General features: G+C 40.5%; 1 protein-coding gene across 1 annotated transcript in view; it reads right to left on the reverse strand.

Annotated features, from left to right (window-relative positions):
* tedc1 (tubulin epsilon and delta complex 1) overlaps positions 1 to 20,012 on the reverse strand; it is a 429,152-nt gene that overhangs the window by 397,417 nt on the left and 11,723 nt on the right. The window lies entirely within an intron of this gene.

Raw genomic sequence — 20,012 nt, forward strand, 5'->3', positions numbered from 1 at the left:
ACTGACTGCCTCCGCACTAAGAGGAGACAGCGATCACCATACAGAATCCATTCACTTCATGATATTGATGTATATGATGTATAAATACTTGATATCATTTTCATGATGAAATGCATTAAAGCAGGTATTACACATGCACGGTAGTGAGGCGGTAGTGCGCTCCCTCGCAGTAAGGGGTCCCCAGGTGTATGTTCAGTGTAGAGAACTTTATCGCAGGTGTGACGAGGCTCCAAAAAACTGGATGTATGAATGGGTATCGCACAGGTTTAACTTAAATATTGTATATGTAATAGGTGTAATGGGCTATAAACCAGTGTTTTAAAGAAAAGGCAGACTTTCTGGAAAATTCTGCTACAGGTTATTGCTGATGGCTATCTACAGGACACAAATATTTACCTGTCTTGCTAAAGAGTCACCTGCTGACTGCTTTGATTTAGTATCTTATCTACACACAATGTGTAGATACAGAACTGTCTGCTTCCTTGGAAAATTAACGAGTTCTGGGAACATTGGTTTCTAATCAAGTACACAAAGTAAATGTGTTTACACTATTTGTTATACAGAGTAAATTGGTTTGCACCATTGTTTTCACTGATTACCATGTTCATCTATGCAGAAATTGAAGCATATATATATTTCTGGAAAAAGGAGAATAAAGGTAGAAGAGAACAGAGAAGTATGGTCTGAGACTTGGGACTGCTGTCTGTTTCTTTTATGCTTTACACCATATTGCTGTGGCTACACCCTGTAGCAACGGTGACTTGTACCTGGCCCAGGTTCCCCTAGGCCTGAGGTCGGTAACATATACATGTTGGGTTTGTGATCTGCTGGTCGGAGACACGAACACAGAATTCAATGCATGTTCTTCTGAGCGGGCTTTCTTTATTGCACGCGTGCTGTCTCTATCTGATTTACTAAAACCCCAGGTCCTATCCGTCCTTTTTCTTTCTCCACATAACCAATCACCACACGATAAACGTCTTTGTGAAATTAAAACTAGTTATAAACTTAGCCCACGGAGTGTTCAGAACATTAAAAATATCTTCGTTATACATGTTTAATTATGCCATCCATTCAGAGGTGCGCCCATCTCTGAACGAGTCGCCAGCACATCGAAGGATGAATACAAGCAAAACATACACTAGCAGGGTCAATATAGCACAACAAAACCCCACATCCTACATGACTTTGAAAGGAAACTGAAGCGCCGAGTAAACCCACCAGAAAAACATGCAAATGCAAGGCAGGCACGCCGCCGTGCCCCCATATGATTAATGCATGCTTTAATGCATTTCACCATGAAAATTATATTAAGTATTTATTTTAGCATTCTAAACGTTCAGAGAGAAGGAAGATCATGAAGTGAATGTATTCTGTGCGGCGATCGCTGCCGGCGCCTCCTCTTAGTGCAAGAAGAAGTCAGTTTAAGAATCACTTAACACAAAGCATTTAATGTGCTATATAACTTATGACGGGGTTTGAAAACATGTCGTCACACTATTACACAGTACCCAGGTACATTGCACTGTATTGAAAACAAATAAAACAAGTACAACTTGGCTTGCAGTATTATCCAGTAGTATAGAAACAGTATTTACACATCTGACCTTTTAAAACTAAAGTATCTCCAAGCTCTCTGTCCATTTTCACCACGCAGCATTCCTATGCTACCGCCCACTATTTGGTGGTGTAGCAGTGAAAAAGAGCCCTAGTGCAACAAATCTGTGTTTAGCGGTGTAGCAGTGAAAAAGGTCCCCACTTGAACAGTTTCCCGCTGCGCCAAGTTCCAAACGTCGTTTAGGCAATTTAAACTGGTGTTGCGGTATAAGAAAAATCCATATCATAAAAAAAATTAAAAACGGTTTTCGGTATGAACCGGTATACCGCCCAGCACTAATATATATATATTATATTATATATTATATATATATATATATATATATATATATATATATACGGCGGCACGGTGGCGCAGTGGGTAGTGCTGCTGCCTCGCAGTTGGAAGATCTGGGAACCCGGGTTCGCTTCCCGGGTCCGCCCTGCGTGGAGTTTGCATGTTCTCCCCGTGTCTGCGTGGGTTTCCTCCGGGCGCTCCGGTTTCCTCCCACAGTCCAAAGACATGCAGGTTAGGTGGATTGGCGATTCTAAATTGGCCCTAGTGTGTGCTTGGTGTGTGGGTGTGTTTGTGTGTTTCCTGCGGTGGGTTGGCACCCTGCCCAGGATTGGTTCCCTGCCTTGTGCCCTGTGTTGGCTGGGATTGGCTCCAGCAGACCCCCGTGACCCTGTGTTCGGATTCAACGGGTTGGAAAATGGATGGATGGATATATATATACTGTATACATTGTCACAAGAGGCTGAGGGACAAACCCAACCGGGACGCCTGGAAGGACGGGGAAGTGGCGTATTCGTCCTCCGGGCCACGAGGAGGCAACCACCCTGGATCGGGAGAGGACCACAGGAGAGGAGCAAGGAGGCTCAAGCCCGTTGGGGCCCGTGGCCACCGCCAGGGGGCGCCCCGAGCCTCATGGAACCTGGGAAACATTCACTTCCGCCACACCCGGGAAGATGGAGGAAGATCCTTCCAGGGACGCCCGAAGTGCTTCCGGGTACAAGAGCAGCACTTCTGCCACACCAGGAAGTGCTGCCAGAAGAACGTCATCAGGTACCTGGAGCACATCCGGGTGGAAATAAAAGGGGCCGCCTCCCTACAATCAGGGAGCTAGAATCAGGAGTGGGAGCAGGACGAAGCTCCCATGGAGAGAGGAAAAGGAGGCCCACGGACAGTGTGAGAAAGGCCCGGATAAGGGGTGGTTGGTGCTGGGAGCACTGTGTGCTGTGCGGGACTGTTGTGCATTTTGGAATTAATAAACATGTGCATTTTTATAAAGATGTGGCCTCAGTCTGGTGGTGTCCAGGCATGTCTCACTATATATATATATATATACAGTGCATCCGGGACGCCTGGAAGGACCGGGAAGTGGTGTATTCGTCCTCCGGGCCACGAGGAGGCAACCACCCTGGATCGGGAGAGGACCACAGGACAGGAGCAAGGAGGCTCAAGCCCGTGGCCACCGCCAGGGGGCGCCCGAGCCTCATGGAACCCGGGAAACATTCACTTCCGCCACGCCCGGGAAGATGGAGGAAGATCCATCCAGGGATGCCCGAAGTGCTTCCGGGTACAAGAGCAGCACTTCCGCCACACCAGGAAGTGCTGCCAGAAGGACGTCATCAGGCACCTGGAGCACATCTGGGTGGAAATAAAAGGGGCCGCCTCCCTACAATCAGGGAGCTAGAGTCAGGAGTGGCAGCAGGACGAAGCTCCCATGGAGAGAGGAAAAGGCGGCCCACGGACAGTGTGAGAAAGGCCCGGATAAGGGGTGGTTGGTGCTGGGAGCACTGTGTGCTGTGCGGGACTGTTGTGCATTTTGGAATTAATAAACATGTGCATTTTTATAAAGATGTGGCCTCAGTCTGGTGGTGTCCAGGTATGTCTCACTATATATATATATATATATATATATATATATATATATACAGTGCATCCGGAAAGTATTCACAGCGCATCACTTTTTCCACATTTTGTTATGTTACAGGCTTATTTAAAAATGGATTAGAAATTCATTTTTTTCCTCAGAATTCTACACACAACACCCCATAATGACAACGTGAAAAAAGTTTACTTGAGATTTTGGCAAATTTATTAAAAATAAAAAAATTGAGAAAGCACATGTACATAAGTATTCACAGCCTTTGCCATAAAGCTCAAAATTGAGCTCAGGTGCATCCTGTTTCCCCTGATCATCCTTGAGATGTTTCTGCAGCTTAATTGGAGTCCACCTGTGGTAAATTCAGTTGGTTGGACATGATTTGGAAAGGCACACACCTGTCTGTATAAGGTCCCACAGGTGACAGTTCATGTCAGAGCACAAACCAAGCATGAAGTCAAAGGAATTGTCTGTAGACCTCCGAGACAGGATTGTCTTGAGGCACAAATCTGGGGAAGGTTACAGAAAAATTTCTGCTGCTTTGAAGGTCCCAATGAGCACAGTGGCCTCCATCATCCGTAAGTGGAAGAAGTTCGAAACCACCAGGACTCTTCCTAGAGCTGGCCGGCCATTTAAACTGAGCGATCGGGCGAGAAGGGCCTTAGTCAGGGAGGTGACCAAAAACCTGATGGTCACTCTGTCAGAGCTCCAGAGGTCCTCTGTGGAGAGAGGAGAACCTTCCAGAAGGACAACCATCTCTGCAGCAATCCACCAATCAGGCCAGTATGGTAGAGTGGCCAGACGGAAGCCACTCCTTAGTAAAAGGCACATGGCAGCCCGCCTGGAGTTTGCCAAAAGGCACCTGAAGGACTCTCAGACCATGAGAAAGAAAATTCTCTGGTCTGATGAGACAAAGATTGAACTCTTTGGTGTGAATGCCAGGCGTCACGTTTGGAGGAAACCAGGCACCGCTCATCACCAGGCCAATACCATCCCTACAGTGAAGCATGGTGGTGGCAGCATCATGCTGTGGGGATGTTATTCAGCGGCAGGAACTGGGAGACTAGTCAGGATAAAGGGAAAGATGACTGCAGCAATGTACAGAGACATCCTGGATGAAAACCTGCTCCAGAGCGCTCTTGACCTCAGACTGGGGCGACGGTTCATCTTTCAGCAGGACAACGACCTTAAGCACACAGCCATGATATCAAAGGAGTGGCTTCAGGACAACTCTGTGAATGTCCTTGAGTGGCCCAGCCAGAGCCCAGACTTGAATCCGATTGAACATCTCTGGAGAGATCTTAAAATGGCTGTGCACCGACGCTTCCCATCCAATCTGATGGAGCTTGAGAGGTGCTACAAAGAGGAATGAGCGAAACTGGCCAAGGATAGGTGTGCCAAGCTTGTGGCATCATATTCAAAAAGACTTGAGGCTGTAATTGCTGCCAAAGGTGCATCGACAAAGTATTGAGCAAAGGCTGTGAATACTTATGTACATGCGATTTCTCAGTTTTTTTATTTTTAATAAATTTGCAAAAAACCTCAAGTAAACTTTTTCCACATTGTCATTATGGGGTGTTGTGTGTAGAATTCTGAGGAAAAAAATGAATTTAACCCATTTTGGAATAAGGCTGTAACATAACAAAATGTGGAAAAAGTGATGCGCTGTGAATACTTTCTGGATGCACTGTATACACACACACACACACACACATATATATATATATATATATATATATATATATAGTATCTCACAAAAGTGAGTACACCCCTTACATTTTTGAAAATATTTTATTATATCCTTTCATGGGACAACACTTAAGATATGATACAACATAAAGTAGTCAGTGTACAGCTTGAATAACAGTGTACATTTGCTGTCCCCTCAAAATAACTTAACACACAGCCATTAATGTTTAAACCGCTGGCAACAAAAGTGAGTACACCTCTAAGTGAAAAATGTCCAAATTGTGCCCAATTAGCCATTTTCCCTCCCAGGTGTCATGTGACTTGTTAGTGTTACAAAGTCTCAGGTGTGAATGGGGAGCAGGTGTGTTAAATTTGGTGTTATCACTCTCACACTGGTCACTGGAAGTTCAACATGGCACCTCATGGCAAAGAACACTCTGAGGATCTGAAAAAAACAATTGTTGCTGTACATAAAGATGGCCCAGGCTATAAGAAGACTGCCAACACCCTGAAACTGAGCTGCAGCACGGTGGCCAAGACCATGAAACGATTTAACAGGACAGGTTCCACTCAGAACAGGCCTCACCATGGTCGACCAAAAAAGTTGAGCGCATGTGCTAGCGTCATATCCAGGGGTTGTCTTTTGAAAATAGACGTACGAGTGCTGCCAGCATTGCTGCAGAGGTTGAAGGGGTGGGGGGGTCAGCCTGTCAGTGCTCAGACCATACGCCGCACACTGCATCAAATTGGTCTGCATGGCTGTCCTCCCAGAAGGAAGCCTCTTCTAAAGATGATGCACAAGAAAGCCCGCAAACAGTTTGCTGAAGACAAGCAGACTAAGGACATGGATTACTGGAACCATGTCCTGTGGTCTGATGAGACCAAGATAAACTTATTTGGTTCAGATTCAAGCGTGTGTGGCAGTAACCAGGTGAGGAGTACAAAGACAAGTGTGTCTTGCCTACAGTCAAGCATGGTGGTGGGAGTGTAATGGTTTGGGGCTGCATGAGTGCTGCCGGCACTGGGGAGCTACAGTTCATTAAGGGAACCATGAATGCTAACATGTACAGTGACATACTGAAGCACAGCATGATCCCCTCCGTTCGGAAATTTGGCCGCAGGGCAGTATTCCAACCTGATAACGACCCCAAGCACACCTTCAAGACGACCACTGCCTTGCTAAAGAAACTGAGGGTAAAGGTGCTGGACTGGCCAAGCATGTCTCCTGACCTAAACCCTATTGAGCATCTGTGGGGCATCCTCAAATGGAAGTTGGAGAAGCGCAAGGTCTCTAACATTCACCAGCTCCGTGATGTTGTCCTGGAGGAGTGGAAGAGGATTTCAGTGGCAACCTGTGAAGCTCTAGTGAGCTCCATGCCCAAGAGAGTTAAGGCAGTGCTGGAACATAATGGTGGCCACACAAAATATTGACACTTTGGGCACAATATGGACATTTTTCACTTAGGAGTATACTCACTTTTGTTGCCAGCGGTTTATACCGCTGTGGCTGTGTTAATGGCTGTGTGTCGAGTTATTTTGAGGGGACAGCAAATGTACACTGTTATACAAGCTGTACACTGACTACTTTACATTGTATCAAAGTGTCATATCTTCACTGTTGTCCCATGAAAAGATATAATAAAATATTTACAAAAATGTGAGGGTTGTACTCACTTTTGTGAGATACTGTATATATACATATATATATTGTGGACGCTAGAGGAGCTGTTGCCCCGCTGTTGCTGTTACACACATTGAAAAGCACCAAGAAGAATCTTTAATATTTTCTTCCAATAAAGTGCACAAAGCACAATTCTCAAATCAACAATAATAATAAACAATAATCAATAATCACAATCCTCCTCTCCACCCAGCAGCTCCGTCAATCTACCACCCAACTCCAGCTCCCCTTGCTGGGTTTTGACCAGTCCTTTAAATAGTCCATGACCCGGAAGTATTCCTTCTCCGGGTCAAATGCCACATCATCCTTCAAGTAACCTGGAAGTACTGCTGGCTTCCGTCCTTGTGCCTCTGAAGTACTTCCGGGTTGTAACAACAATAGGAGTCTCCAGGTTCCTTGTGAGCTCCCCCTGGCGGAACCCATGGCACCCAACAGGGCTGAGGAAACGGACTCCATGTCCCATGATGCCCTGAGGGAATCCGGGGAACCATTTCCGTCCAGGGGAGCTGCCACCTAGCGTCCTGGGGGATGCAGTGCCCTGAAAAGCCTGCTCTTCGTCCTTTTTTCTGTTCAGGGATGTCCCGGCCAGACTGAAATGCGGGCCGTCCATCACAATATATATCTATACTAGCAAAATACCCGCGCTTCACAGCGGAGAAGTAGTGTGTTAAAGAGGTTATGTAAACATATATGTACATATATATACACATATCTACATATACACATATCTACATATACATATATATACATACATATACACATCCACATATACATATATATACATATACAAATTTACACATCTACATATATATATACATATGTAAATATATATACATATAAATATATACATATCTACATATATATACACACACACACATATATATATATATATATATATATATATATATATATATACATATGCACATATATATATATATATATAAATATAAACATACATATATACATACATACATACATTCACATATATATATATATATATCAAAATACCCGCGCTTTGCAGCGGAGAAGTAGTGTGTTAAAGAGGTTATGTAAACATATATATACATATACATATATACACATATCTACATATACATATATATATATATATATATACACATATCAACATATATATACACATACATATACACATATACATAAACACACACATATACATCCATCCATCCATCCATCCTCTTCATATATACATATATACATACATACATAGTGCGTTGTAACACGGGCTGTGATTGTTACATGGGAGGGAGACGACAAATCACAGCTTCCCGCTTTCTAATCGGGCCTGTGATTGGTGCTTTGACTGATGCCCAGATCCCACAGTATGTCCCCTTAGGAGAGGCGTTAGGCAAGTGTAATTGAATAGTGGTGCTGCAAGTTTAGCTTTACACCTGTTTTTAAGGCTTATTGACTGAAAGGGGCTTTCATGAAAAAACTTAGGGCTTTGCTACAGGATACACCCTCCACAAGTTAAGGAAGTAAAAATAAAGGTATATATTTCTGTTTTATTTAAACCTTTTAAGTTTGTATGCGGGCGGCATGGTGGCGCAGTGAAAGGTGCCAGTTAGGAGACCCGAGTTCGCTTCCCTGTGTGGAGTTTGAATGTTCTCCCCGTGTCTGTCTGGGTTTCCTCCGGGTACTCCTGTTTCCACCCACAGTCCAAAGACATGCAGGTTGCCCGGGGTTTGTTTCCTGCCTTGTGCCCTGTGTTGGCAGGGATTGGCTCCAGTATTTAGGATATAGCAGGTTGGATAATGGATGGATGGACATCTGTATGCATAGCCCTATTTGCCCGTTTTCGTTTTTTTTCTTTCTTCAGTAATATTTCAGCAAACCCGGAGCTTGTCAGTTCAAATCCTGGTACTGACACCACTGTGTGACCCTGAGGAAGTCACTTCACCTGCCTGTGCTGCAAAAAACAAAAGTAATGTAACAAATTGTACCTCAGATGTTGCAAGTTGCTGGAATAAAGGCATAAGTAAAATAGATAAATATGTATTATACACATAGGAACTATTCTTTTATTTTCAGTTAAGTCATCTGCAGCAAACTTTTATAAATGAGGGTTTCTGATTTTTAGATAGTGCAAACTGTTTCTTCTTCATTGACGTTTTCTCTTGGAGAGCTTTTTTCATTTCATTGAAAATTAAAGCAGCAGCTGCCAAAATATGTAGCTTTCTTATTAATTTTTCAACATTGTGTAAAATAAATTTATAAAGTAACATAAAAGGTTTAAATACTGGTTATCCTTTTACACTAAAATATTACTAAAGAGATACAAAAAAAGTAAAATGGATATGTTCTTTTTCTTTAAGGAGATTAAATATTACTGAAGAAAGAAAAAAAAAAATTAAACAGCCAAATGGGGCTATGCATACGAACTTAAAAGGTTTAAATAAAACAGAAATATATATTTTATTTTTACTTGCTTAACTTGTGGAGGGTGTATCCTGTAGCAAAGCCCTAACTTTTTTTGTGAAAGCCCGTTTCAGTCAATAAGTCTTAAAAACAGGTGTAAAGATATTGACAACAAGCTACGCAAACCCAGGAAGACATGGAATCATTTAAATCAAGTATCATTACATCTTCCTTTCTTAAAGAGAAGTAAGGCAGTACTTATAAGCTTACATATATATATATATAGACATACATACATATATATATATCTATATCTATATATATCTATATCTATATCTCTATATCTATATATATATCTATATCTATATATACATCTACTAGCAAAATACCCGCGCTTCGCAGCGGAGAAGTAGTGTGTTAAAGAGGTTATGAAAAAAAAAAAGGAAACATTTTAAAAATAACGTAACATGATTGTCAATGTAATTGTGTTGTCATTGTTATGAGTGTTGCTGTCTTTTATATATATAATATACACACACACACACACATAAACATATATATACATATACATATATATATACATATCTACATATACACATATCTACATATACATACGTATATACACATATACACATCCACATAAACATATATATACATATACAAATTTACATATCTACATATATATATATATATATATATATATATATATATAGACATACATATATACATACATACATTGACATATATATATATATATATATATATATATATATATATATATATATACTGTATATATACATATGTACTTATTGGCTCCTGTATTTAGGATATAGCAGGTTGGATAATGGACGGATGGACATCTGTATGCATAGCCGTATTTGCCCGTTTTCGTTTTTTTTCTTTGTTCAGTAATATTTCAGTAAACCCGGAGCTTGTCAGTTCAAATCCTGGTACTGACACTACTGTGTGACCCTGAGGAAGTCACTTCACCTGCCTGTGCTGCAAAAAACAAAAGTAATGTAACAAATTGTACCTCAGATGTTGTAAGTTGGTGGAATAAAGGCATAAGTAAAATAGATAAATATCTATTATACACATAGGAACTATTCTTTTATTTTCAGTTAAGTCATCTGCAGCAAACTTTTATAAATGAGGGTTTCTGATTTTTAGATAGTGCAAACTGTTTCTTCTTCATTGACGTTTTGTCTTGGAGAGCTTTTTTCATTTCATTGAAAATGAAAGCAGCAGCTGCCAAAATATGTAGCTTTCTTATTAATTTTTCAACATTGTGTAAAATAAATGTATAAAGTAACATAAAAGGTTTAAATACTGGTTATCCTTTTACACTAAAATATTACTAAAGAGATACAAAAAAAGTAAAATGGATATGTTCTTTTTCTTTAAGGAGATTAAATATTACTGAAGAAAGAAAAAAAAAAATTAAACAGCCAAATGGGGCTATGCATACGAACTTAAAAGGTTTAAATAAAACAGAAATATATATTTTATTTTTACTTGCTTAACCTGTGGAGGGTGTATCCTGTAGCAAAGCCCTAACTTTTTTCGTGAAAGCCCGTTTCAGTCAATAAGTCTTAAAAAAACGTGTAAAGATATTGACAATAAGCTAAGTCATCTGCAGCAAAGTTTTATAAATGAGGGTTTCTCCTTTTTAGATAGTGCAAACTGTTTCTTCTTCATTGACGTTTTCTCTTGGAGAGCTTTTTTCATTTCATTGAAAATGAAAGCAGCAGCTGCCAAAATATGTAGCTTTCTTATTAATTTTTCAACATTGTGTAAAATAAATGTATAAAGTAACATAAAAGGTTTAAATACTGGTTATCCTTTTACACTAAAATATTACTAAAGAGATACAAAAAAAGTAATATGGATATGTTCTTTTTCTTTAAGGAGATTAAATATTACTGAAGAAAGAAAAAAAAAAATTAAACAGCCAAATGGGGCTATGCATACGAACTTAAAAGGTTCAAATAAAACAGAAATATATATTTTATTTTTACTTGCTTAACTTGTGGAGGGTGTATCCTGTAGCAAAGCCCTAACTTTTTTTGTGAAAGCCCGTTTCAGTCAATAAGTCTTAAAAACAGGTGTAAAGATATTGACAACAAGCTACGCAAACCCAGGAAGACATGGAATTGTTTAAATCAAGTATCATTACATCTTCCTTTCTTAAAGAGAAGTAAGGCAGTACTTATAAGCTTACATATTTATATATAGACATACATATATATATATATATTATATATATATATATATATATATATATATATATATATATCCGAAGCCGTGCAAGCACACTCTTGAGAATGCAACGTATAGTTGTACAGAAGAAAAGCAATCTTGCCTCAAATGAATGGCAACCTTTTGTAGGTCTATGGACTTAATTTAAACTTTAGGTTTACACGGTGCTTTCTTTCCGAAGTATCTGCACTCATGAATATGTCTGTATGTGTCAGTCGGTCAAATCCACGCGCTTCGCACCGGCGAAGTACCGCATTTAAATTTTTATTAAGAAGAAAATAAAACGTTTTTAAATTGAGGGAAAATATACTAATAACAGTTTGTTAAGGATCTGTTTTTTTGTGAAGCTGCCTTTACTCGAGTGATCACTTCGACCTGACTTGGTGGCCAAGTATAAGCGTTACCTGGTAGGTAACCACCCATACAATCAGATTGTGAATCAGACTACGAATGCCGTGAATGTAATTACACACTCACTGCACTTGCTTACGGTAATCAAACCTCGGACATAAGCGCTAGAGGGGCTTAGCAGCGGTGAAGTATTGCTTTTAAGTTTTAATTAAGAACAAAAGAAAACCTCAGAGGTTCGATTCCCGTAAGGGAGTGAAGTGAGTGTCCGGTTACCTACCAGGTAACGCTTATGGTTGGACAGCAAGTGACGTAACATCAGCCACGGTGCCTTCAGTTGTGAGAAGCAGATCATAGAATGATTGAAAATAGTTTTGCATTTACCTTTTTAGTAAAAGGCGAGCTTTTAAGCCTGAGAAATCACCCCGTAAATGCACACGTTTAATTGCACATGTGTTAATATGTATGGTTACACAGTATTAAAAGACAGTGAACAACGTCAGTTACCTTTGTTCCCGCGTTTGATAAAAGGCGAGCTTTTAAGCCTGAGAAATCACCCCGTAAATGCACACATTTAATTGCACGTGTTAATATGTATGCTTACACAGTATTAAAAGACACTCAAAAATTAACGTCATTTACCATCAGCCACGGTGCCTTCAGTTGTGAGAAGCAGATCATAGAATGATTGAAAATAGTTTTGCATTTACCTTTTTAGTAAAAGGCGAGCTTTTAAGCCTGAGAAATCACCCCGCAAATGCACACGTTTAATTGCACATGTGTTAATATGTATGGTTACACAGTATTAAAAGACAGTGAACAACGTCAGTTACCTTTGTTCCCGCGTTTGATAAAAGGTGAGCTTTTAAGCCTGAGAAATCACCCCGTAAATGCACACGTTTAATTGCACATGTGTTAATATGTATGCTTACACAGTATTAAAAGACAGTCAAAAATTAACGTCATTTACCTTCGTTCCCGCGTTTGACTCGTGCTGTAAATCTCTTCCTTGTTTTTAGTTCACGTGATTACGTAGGAGGCGTGATGACGCAATACGTGACTCCGCCTCCTCCATTAGAGTATATGGACAAAAAATATGTTCCAGTTATGACCATTACGCGTAGAATTTCGAAATGAAACCTGCCTAACTTTTGTAAGTAAGCTGTAAGGAATGAGCCTGCCAGATTTCAGCCTTCTACCTACACGGGAAGTTGGAGAATTAGTGATGAGTGAATCAGTCAGTCAGTGAGGGCTTTGCCTTTTATTAATATGTATAGATATATATATATATATATATATATATATATATATATATATATATATATATATATATATATACACACACACACACACACACACACATATATATTGTCTCACTTGCGAATAGGAGGCAGCTGAAGGGCTTAAAGACTAATTAATAAAGTATCTATCTATCTATCTATCTATCTATCTATCTATCTATCTATCTATCTATCTATCTATCTATCTATCTATCTATCTATCTATCTATCTATCTAATGGCAACACATCTGCCCAGGGGGCGGCGGGGTGCACTAACTCTCTTTCTAAGTCGCCAGAGTCCTTTACCAGAAAATCCCACCAGGAACTGCTGCCTCACTTCCAGTCCCGGGGACGACTTCACTTCCGGTCCTGGGTCCGAGGACGACATCAGTTCATCCGGACCAAGGTGGTTATAGTTAACAAAAACTAAAATCAAAACTGAAACTATTATTAAAAAAACATTTTCGTAAACTGAAATAAAATAATTAACAAAACTGAAATGAAATACTATAACTAAACGAAACTATTAAAGTAGCTGGAAAGACTAACTGAAATAAAATAATAATGTACTAAACATAATTTTAGTTTTCGTTTTTAATTTTCTTGCTGTTAGTTTTTAACCCTTATAACTTGTAACTCTAAAACTGAAAGTCATCCCTCACAAGCTGCCCACACATATTCATCCATTGAATGGTGGCTGGTGAAGGAGGCCGGTTGTTCACCAAGCATTTACAGTGACAGAGCAAGCTGAATACGTGTGTAAAGCCTGTGGATTAGAAAGTGATTTTCTCGCTGCCTTTCTTTGCACCTGTTGTATATGAAGATGTAATTCAAATGCCTGAAATCGGAATGTGCTGCTCAACAAAAACTTTACCGTATGGACAGAAAAATCACGAGTGAGTAACGTTTCAGTTTATTTCTCAGGTGCCTGCTTTTTGTTGCACAGTAATTCACCTGCCACTTCGCATTCGAAGTATACAAAGTACAGAGAAAGTATACTAATCATGAAAAAAATTCGACCTCGACATTTTGATGAATCTTGACGTTTTAGAACTCCACAAGTCCTATTTGGAATTATGTCTGTGTGTGTGTGTGTGTGTGTATAAACACGATATCTCAAAAACGTAACTAGATAGGTGGATGAAATTCGGCATGTGGTTGTTACACCACAATTGTAGATCTGTATTAACTTTTGGGCCAAATCCAAATCCGGAACTGGTACTTTACCCGAACACATACTTGATTTTTTTTTTATTCATGCAGCTGCAGAGTCCGATTTATTAAAGTTTACTTTTATAATAATTGTTCAATATATTATTAATTTCATTTGATTCGTTGTTGATGGTTCTTTAATGTACATAATATAATCCTCGTCTTGTGGTTTACTCCTCAAATATCCATCTCCATATCTGAGTACACGAGAAAGTTGAGGGGAGACCACTCCCGATTTTTGAAAATAAAACAGCACTGATTGAGAGACTGACAAGGTCAACATATAAGATCAGCATGTTGTTGCTGACCAATCAATTTTTCTTTAAAAACGTTGTGTAACAACAAAGTGATACAAACCTTGTAAAATTCCTGAGTTGCCAACGTCTCTACTGAACTACAGGTAGGTAGGCGAAGAGAGTCTGCCAAGTGATGAAAAGCTAAACATACTAATGTGTTTTTGTATTTATTCTATATTTATTAATTTATCTTTTTTAGTTTCTATTCACAGCTCAAAATATCTGATACTGTGAAAATAATCCAGTAGCAGAATTATGTTTTAAAATAACTGTCCCCTTTTTTTCAATGTGTCTCTCCCTCTCAAAATAGATAGTTGAAATATCCTATTTTTTTGTTCTTAACATCAGCCATATCATACATATTGCATACCAGGGATTTTTCCTGCCTTGCATGCAAACCTGCTCGGGTAGGCTCCAGGTTCTCTGGATAAACAGGTTTAGATCATGTATATATTGTTCTTAATCTCAGATGCTGTCTCTGTCATTTTGTGCCCCTCCATACTCCTATTACCTGCTCTTGCTCTGCTCATTAAGGGTTTACTGTTCTTATGGTGGGCTATTCAAGTCTCACTCCCCCTAACCTTCACACTACATGCTTGTTTTTCTTTGTTTCCCTCAGTACAGCTAGGTGGGGTCTGCACATTCATTCAAGCCTAAGAGCCCCGTTCTTCCTTAACCCCCGTGATTTTCATGGTCACACCTGTCAGAACACAGTAGAATCTCCTTTCTTATTTTTTTATATCTTTCCAGGCCTGCAGGTGCAAAATTCTGTCTATAACTTGTGTGTGCCTGAGATGGAATCAGAGACCAATATGGCTGGTAGAAAATAACAAAGCCCAGTGTTTGAGATTTTTGAATGAAATATTAAAGGCATTCATCATATACACATTGTCATTGGAGCAGGATATGTGGTGTGCTGTAGACATTTAGAGTAAAAAACCCTCATACCTTAAAATTCACCTAAAGTTCATTACAAATCGGCCCATTCTGGGCAATAAAAAGAAAAGAAAAAAGTACCAACAGTCAGTGCAGATTTGTTCAGCATAAATGACATAGAAAATATTTTAAAAATTATAAAATTATAAAAATACACGATGAAGGAAAACTAAAACTAAACTGAATTTCCAAGTAAGGTCAGAAAAAATATAGAATTAAAAACTAATATAAAAAGGCAAAACTATAATAACCTTGCACCGGACTTCCTATAAAGCCTCACTCCCTTTCTCTGGAATTCAGTTCTGTTTTGGACTCAGTCTTGCAAACTACTTTTGCTTACATTTCTCTAACTTTGCAGCCAGGAACAGATTATACGGGTGGCTGCCCCAAACCTTTCCCATGTCTGAAGTCTCGTGCTTCCACACACACACACACACACACACACACACACACACACACACACACACACACACATATATATATATATTACTGTATATAAAAATATATATTGTCACACACATGCGCTTAGGAGGCAGTCTAAAAGCCTAAAGGTGAGTGAAACATCACGAGACAAGGGGTTGTCATGTGGTTCTTGCCCAAATCTCTTAATCTCCCAACAGGAAAACCGAAGAAAAGTAGATACCACAATTCCGGGTTCCAAAACTGCCAAGACGTCACTTCTGGTGCCCATTTGTGACATCACTTCCGGCCACCACTGATGACACCACTTCCGGTTCCGTTAAAAATGACGTCGCTTCTGTCTCCTGTTTTCAACATCAACTCCTACCAACCACTTCCTGTCCTCCATTTTAATACTGTATATAAACGCCATTTTGTTTCATGTAAATTGTCAATTGTTACGAGCTACAAGTACTTTTTGATCACTGCAACCATTTTCTTTGATTTATTTTTGTCCATTGGACAATATACGGGGACGGTCCCCAAAACTTTGTTTTTGTGGAGCTTCTTGTTTTCTTTTTATGAAGTATTTTCCACAATATCCATCCATCCAACCATTATCCAACCCGCTATATCCTAACTACAGGGTCACGGGGTCTGCTGGAGCCAATCCCAGCCAACACAGGGCGCAAAGCAGGGAACAAATCCCGGGCACACCAAGCACACACTAGGGACAATTGAGAATCGCCAATGCACCTAACCTGCATGTCTTTGGACTGTGGGAGGAAACCCACGCAGACACGGGGAGAACATGCAAACTCCACGCAGGGAGGACCCGCGAAGTGAACCCAGGTCTCCTAACTGCGAGGCAGCAGCGCTACCACTATGCCACCGTGCCACCTTATATACATACATATATAATCATAATTATAATTAAAACGTTAAAGTATCAGGTAAGGAAATAAAAGGTATAATAAAACGCTGTTTAATGCTGTAAAATGTGGCGTGTTTAGCAACTGTTGATGGTGAAAAATCAGGGAATATGCAAATACATCCATCCATCCATCCATTTTCCAACCCGCTGAATCCAAACACAGGGTCACGGGGGTCTGCCGGAGCCAATCCCAGCCAACACAGGGCACAAGGCAGGAAACAATCCTGGGCAGGGTGCCAACCCACCACAGGACACACACAAACACACCCACACACCAAGCACATACTAGGGCCAATTTAGAATCGCCAATCCACCTAACCTGCATGTCTTTGGACTGTGGGAGGAAACCGGAGCGCCCGGAGGAAACCCACGCAGACACGGGGAGAACATGCAAACTCCACGCAGGGAGGACCCGGGAATCGAACCCAGGTCCCCAGATCTCCCAACTGCGAGGCAGCAGCGCTACCCACTGCGCCACCGTGCCGCCCCTATGCAAATACAGTTATTTTCAAATATAATCTCTTGTTTCAGTGTGAGAAGTGACATCAGATTAATCTTTGACTGTAATTCATTGAAACATACAAAGAAGCTTCTAGGTTTTGAGGTGTTCACTCCACGTATGTAGTAAGCTGCCAATATCCCGGTGTCTAATTTGACGTCCTCTCCAATTATTTGAGAGCATAATTCAGCAATGAATTTCACTTGGTTTGGCTTTCACGGTTTTCAGGGAGACCTTCAATTCTGGTATTATTTCTTCTATATCAGTCTTCACAGCTAGTCTGTCTCCAAGCACTTTGCATTCAGATTTAGTAGCCGTTGCTTTTTCATCAGTAGCAGAAGCCATTTTTTTGACTATTTCAATATGTGTTGTGAATGCTTGCTTAATGTCTTCAAGCTGAGCATCAAGTGCTCTCAATTTATTTTCAGACTTACTTGCATTTTCCTGTTTGTCTAGCATAGCTTTGAAGGTTGCCTTAAAGTGATTACTTAGACATTTCCCCAAGTCTTTAATATCCTCAAACAGCTTCTCATTTGTCATGTTTATGTCCTTTATATCTTTCCTAATATTCTTTGTGATCTTCTTTAAATTACTCTTTATCTCATTTATGTCCTCCCCAGATATGGTAGTTATTGCGGCGATTATTGTGGCGATTGTTACCTTTGGCTCGGAATGTTTGTTTCAGTCTTCTCTATTCTCCGTGGGTGGAGTAGCAAGCCCAGCCGGAGACGATGCCGCCGGCTCACAATGGGTAGCTGGCAGTGCAAAAAGTAAGGCCATTTTCAGTTCCAATTAACCTTCTGGAATCGACAAAGTCTCATGGCCCAACTCACATGCATTTTCACTCCCACTTTCACTCTAGGATGGAGGCGATGCTGCGGCATCAGATCCATTGTTTTTGCCTATCTGTTCCAGGTCAGTCTCTGCCAGGCTGTATCTTGAACTTGAGGCCTTTTTAGACTTAGATGAAGCTTTAGCTGTCTTTTCCATTTCTTTCTAAGCCTTTTCTCTGCCAGTCATTTTCATTTCTACTTGCAGATACTGTAATGAAGCCCCTCGGGTTGAGTAAATACAGAATACCTTTTTTTTTTAAATAAATAAATAAAACTGCTCAGACGTCCATCTCTTGAAAAGGACAAGACCAATCCCCACTGCGTTTCACAGATGGGCTAAGTTTACTATGCTGGAATGCAGTGATTGCTTTTTCCAAATCAAACCAAATACAGTAGAGTCTTATCCAACCTTCGCTTATCCAACATTCTGTATTATCCGACGTCCCACCGCAAAAAAAAAAACAAACAAAAAAAAAAAACGCATCAATCGGCAACAAGAACTGCAAGTTGCGAGCATCGCCATAGTCTATTTTTTGTTGCTAGGTTCATTTTTTCAGTTAAATTTTTCTATTGTTTTGTTGTAAAACATGATTACAGTGGATTATGTGGCTGGCCCTCTCTGGCGTGCGTGTCTCTCTCACGTGTGTGTGTGCGCGTCTCTCTCGTGCGTGTGTGTGTGCATCTCTCTCTCGTGCGTGCGTACGTGTGTGTGTCTCTCTTGCGCGTGCGTGTGTGTGTGTGCGCGCGTCTCTCTCTCGTGTGTGTGTGTGTCTGTCTTTCTCTCACGCACGCGTGTGTGTGTGCGTGTGTCTCTCTTTCTCTCGCGCGTGTGCATGTGTCTCTCTCGCATGTGTGTGCGTGTGTGTCTCTCTCTCTTGCGCGTGCATGTGTCTATCTGTGTCTCTCTCTCGCGCTCTCTCTCTAATGCTGCACAGGGAATGCACAGAGAGAGACTGAACACGTGCGGAAATCATCGGCGCGCACAAACCGAAAGGGAAACTGGCTTGTTCCAATACTGAGTGTGTGGTCATGCACAGAGGCAAAATTTTGGCGAACTTTTTGGTCATAACCCGATTTGTACATGTTCAGAAATGTTTGTGAACTGAGGTTCCACTGTATTAGGCTCGTAATGTGTAAAATTATAGCATAGTTTGACGTTTAATAGGCTTTTTCTTAACACCTCCCAGTATCCGACATTTTCGCTTATCCAACGTTCTGCCGGCCCATTTATGTCGGATAAGCGAGACTCTACTGTAGTTACAGTTTGGACTCTTTCGTCCACTAAACATTTAAAGTCTTCTAGGCTTATCCAGGTGGTATATGGCAAACCTTTGACAGGTAGCAATGTTTTTCTTGGACAGTACTGTAGTGGCTTTCTCCCTGCAACTCTGTCACACATGTGCATTTGGGGACCACCTTCCTAGCTCTAGTGAGGTATGCAGTGCCACCCCGGGATGAGAATGGGAGCTGATGCTAACACTGTCTTCTCAATCCTCCTCCGCATCCAAGAAAAAAAAACACACACAAGAGAACCACTGACTCTGCATTACAACACAATGAAAACTCCATCCTGGAAGATGGCATCAGATACCAAATTGACACTATGAAGGACAGAGCTCCTAAGCACCTACCCGACTGCTAAACTCTTAAAATATTGTTTTTATGTTAGATCCATTTGTCAGTTGTCTCTTTTGTGATGGGTTACAGTGAATTAGCAAATTGGCCAGACTTTGTGTGTGTGCTCAAAGCTAAGACACTGCAAAGAAAAAATTAAATGTAAGTGA

The sequence above is a fragment of the Erpetoichthys calabaricus genome, chromosome 16, assembly GCF_900747795.2.
Source record: "Erpetoichthys calabaricus chromosome 16, fErpCal1.3, whole genome shotgun sequence".
Classification (NCBI taxonomy): Eukaryota; Metazoa; Chordata; class Cladistia; order Polypteriformes; family Polypteridae; genus Erpetoichthys; species Erpetoichthys calabaricus.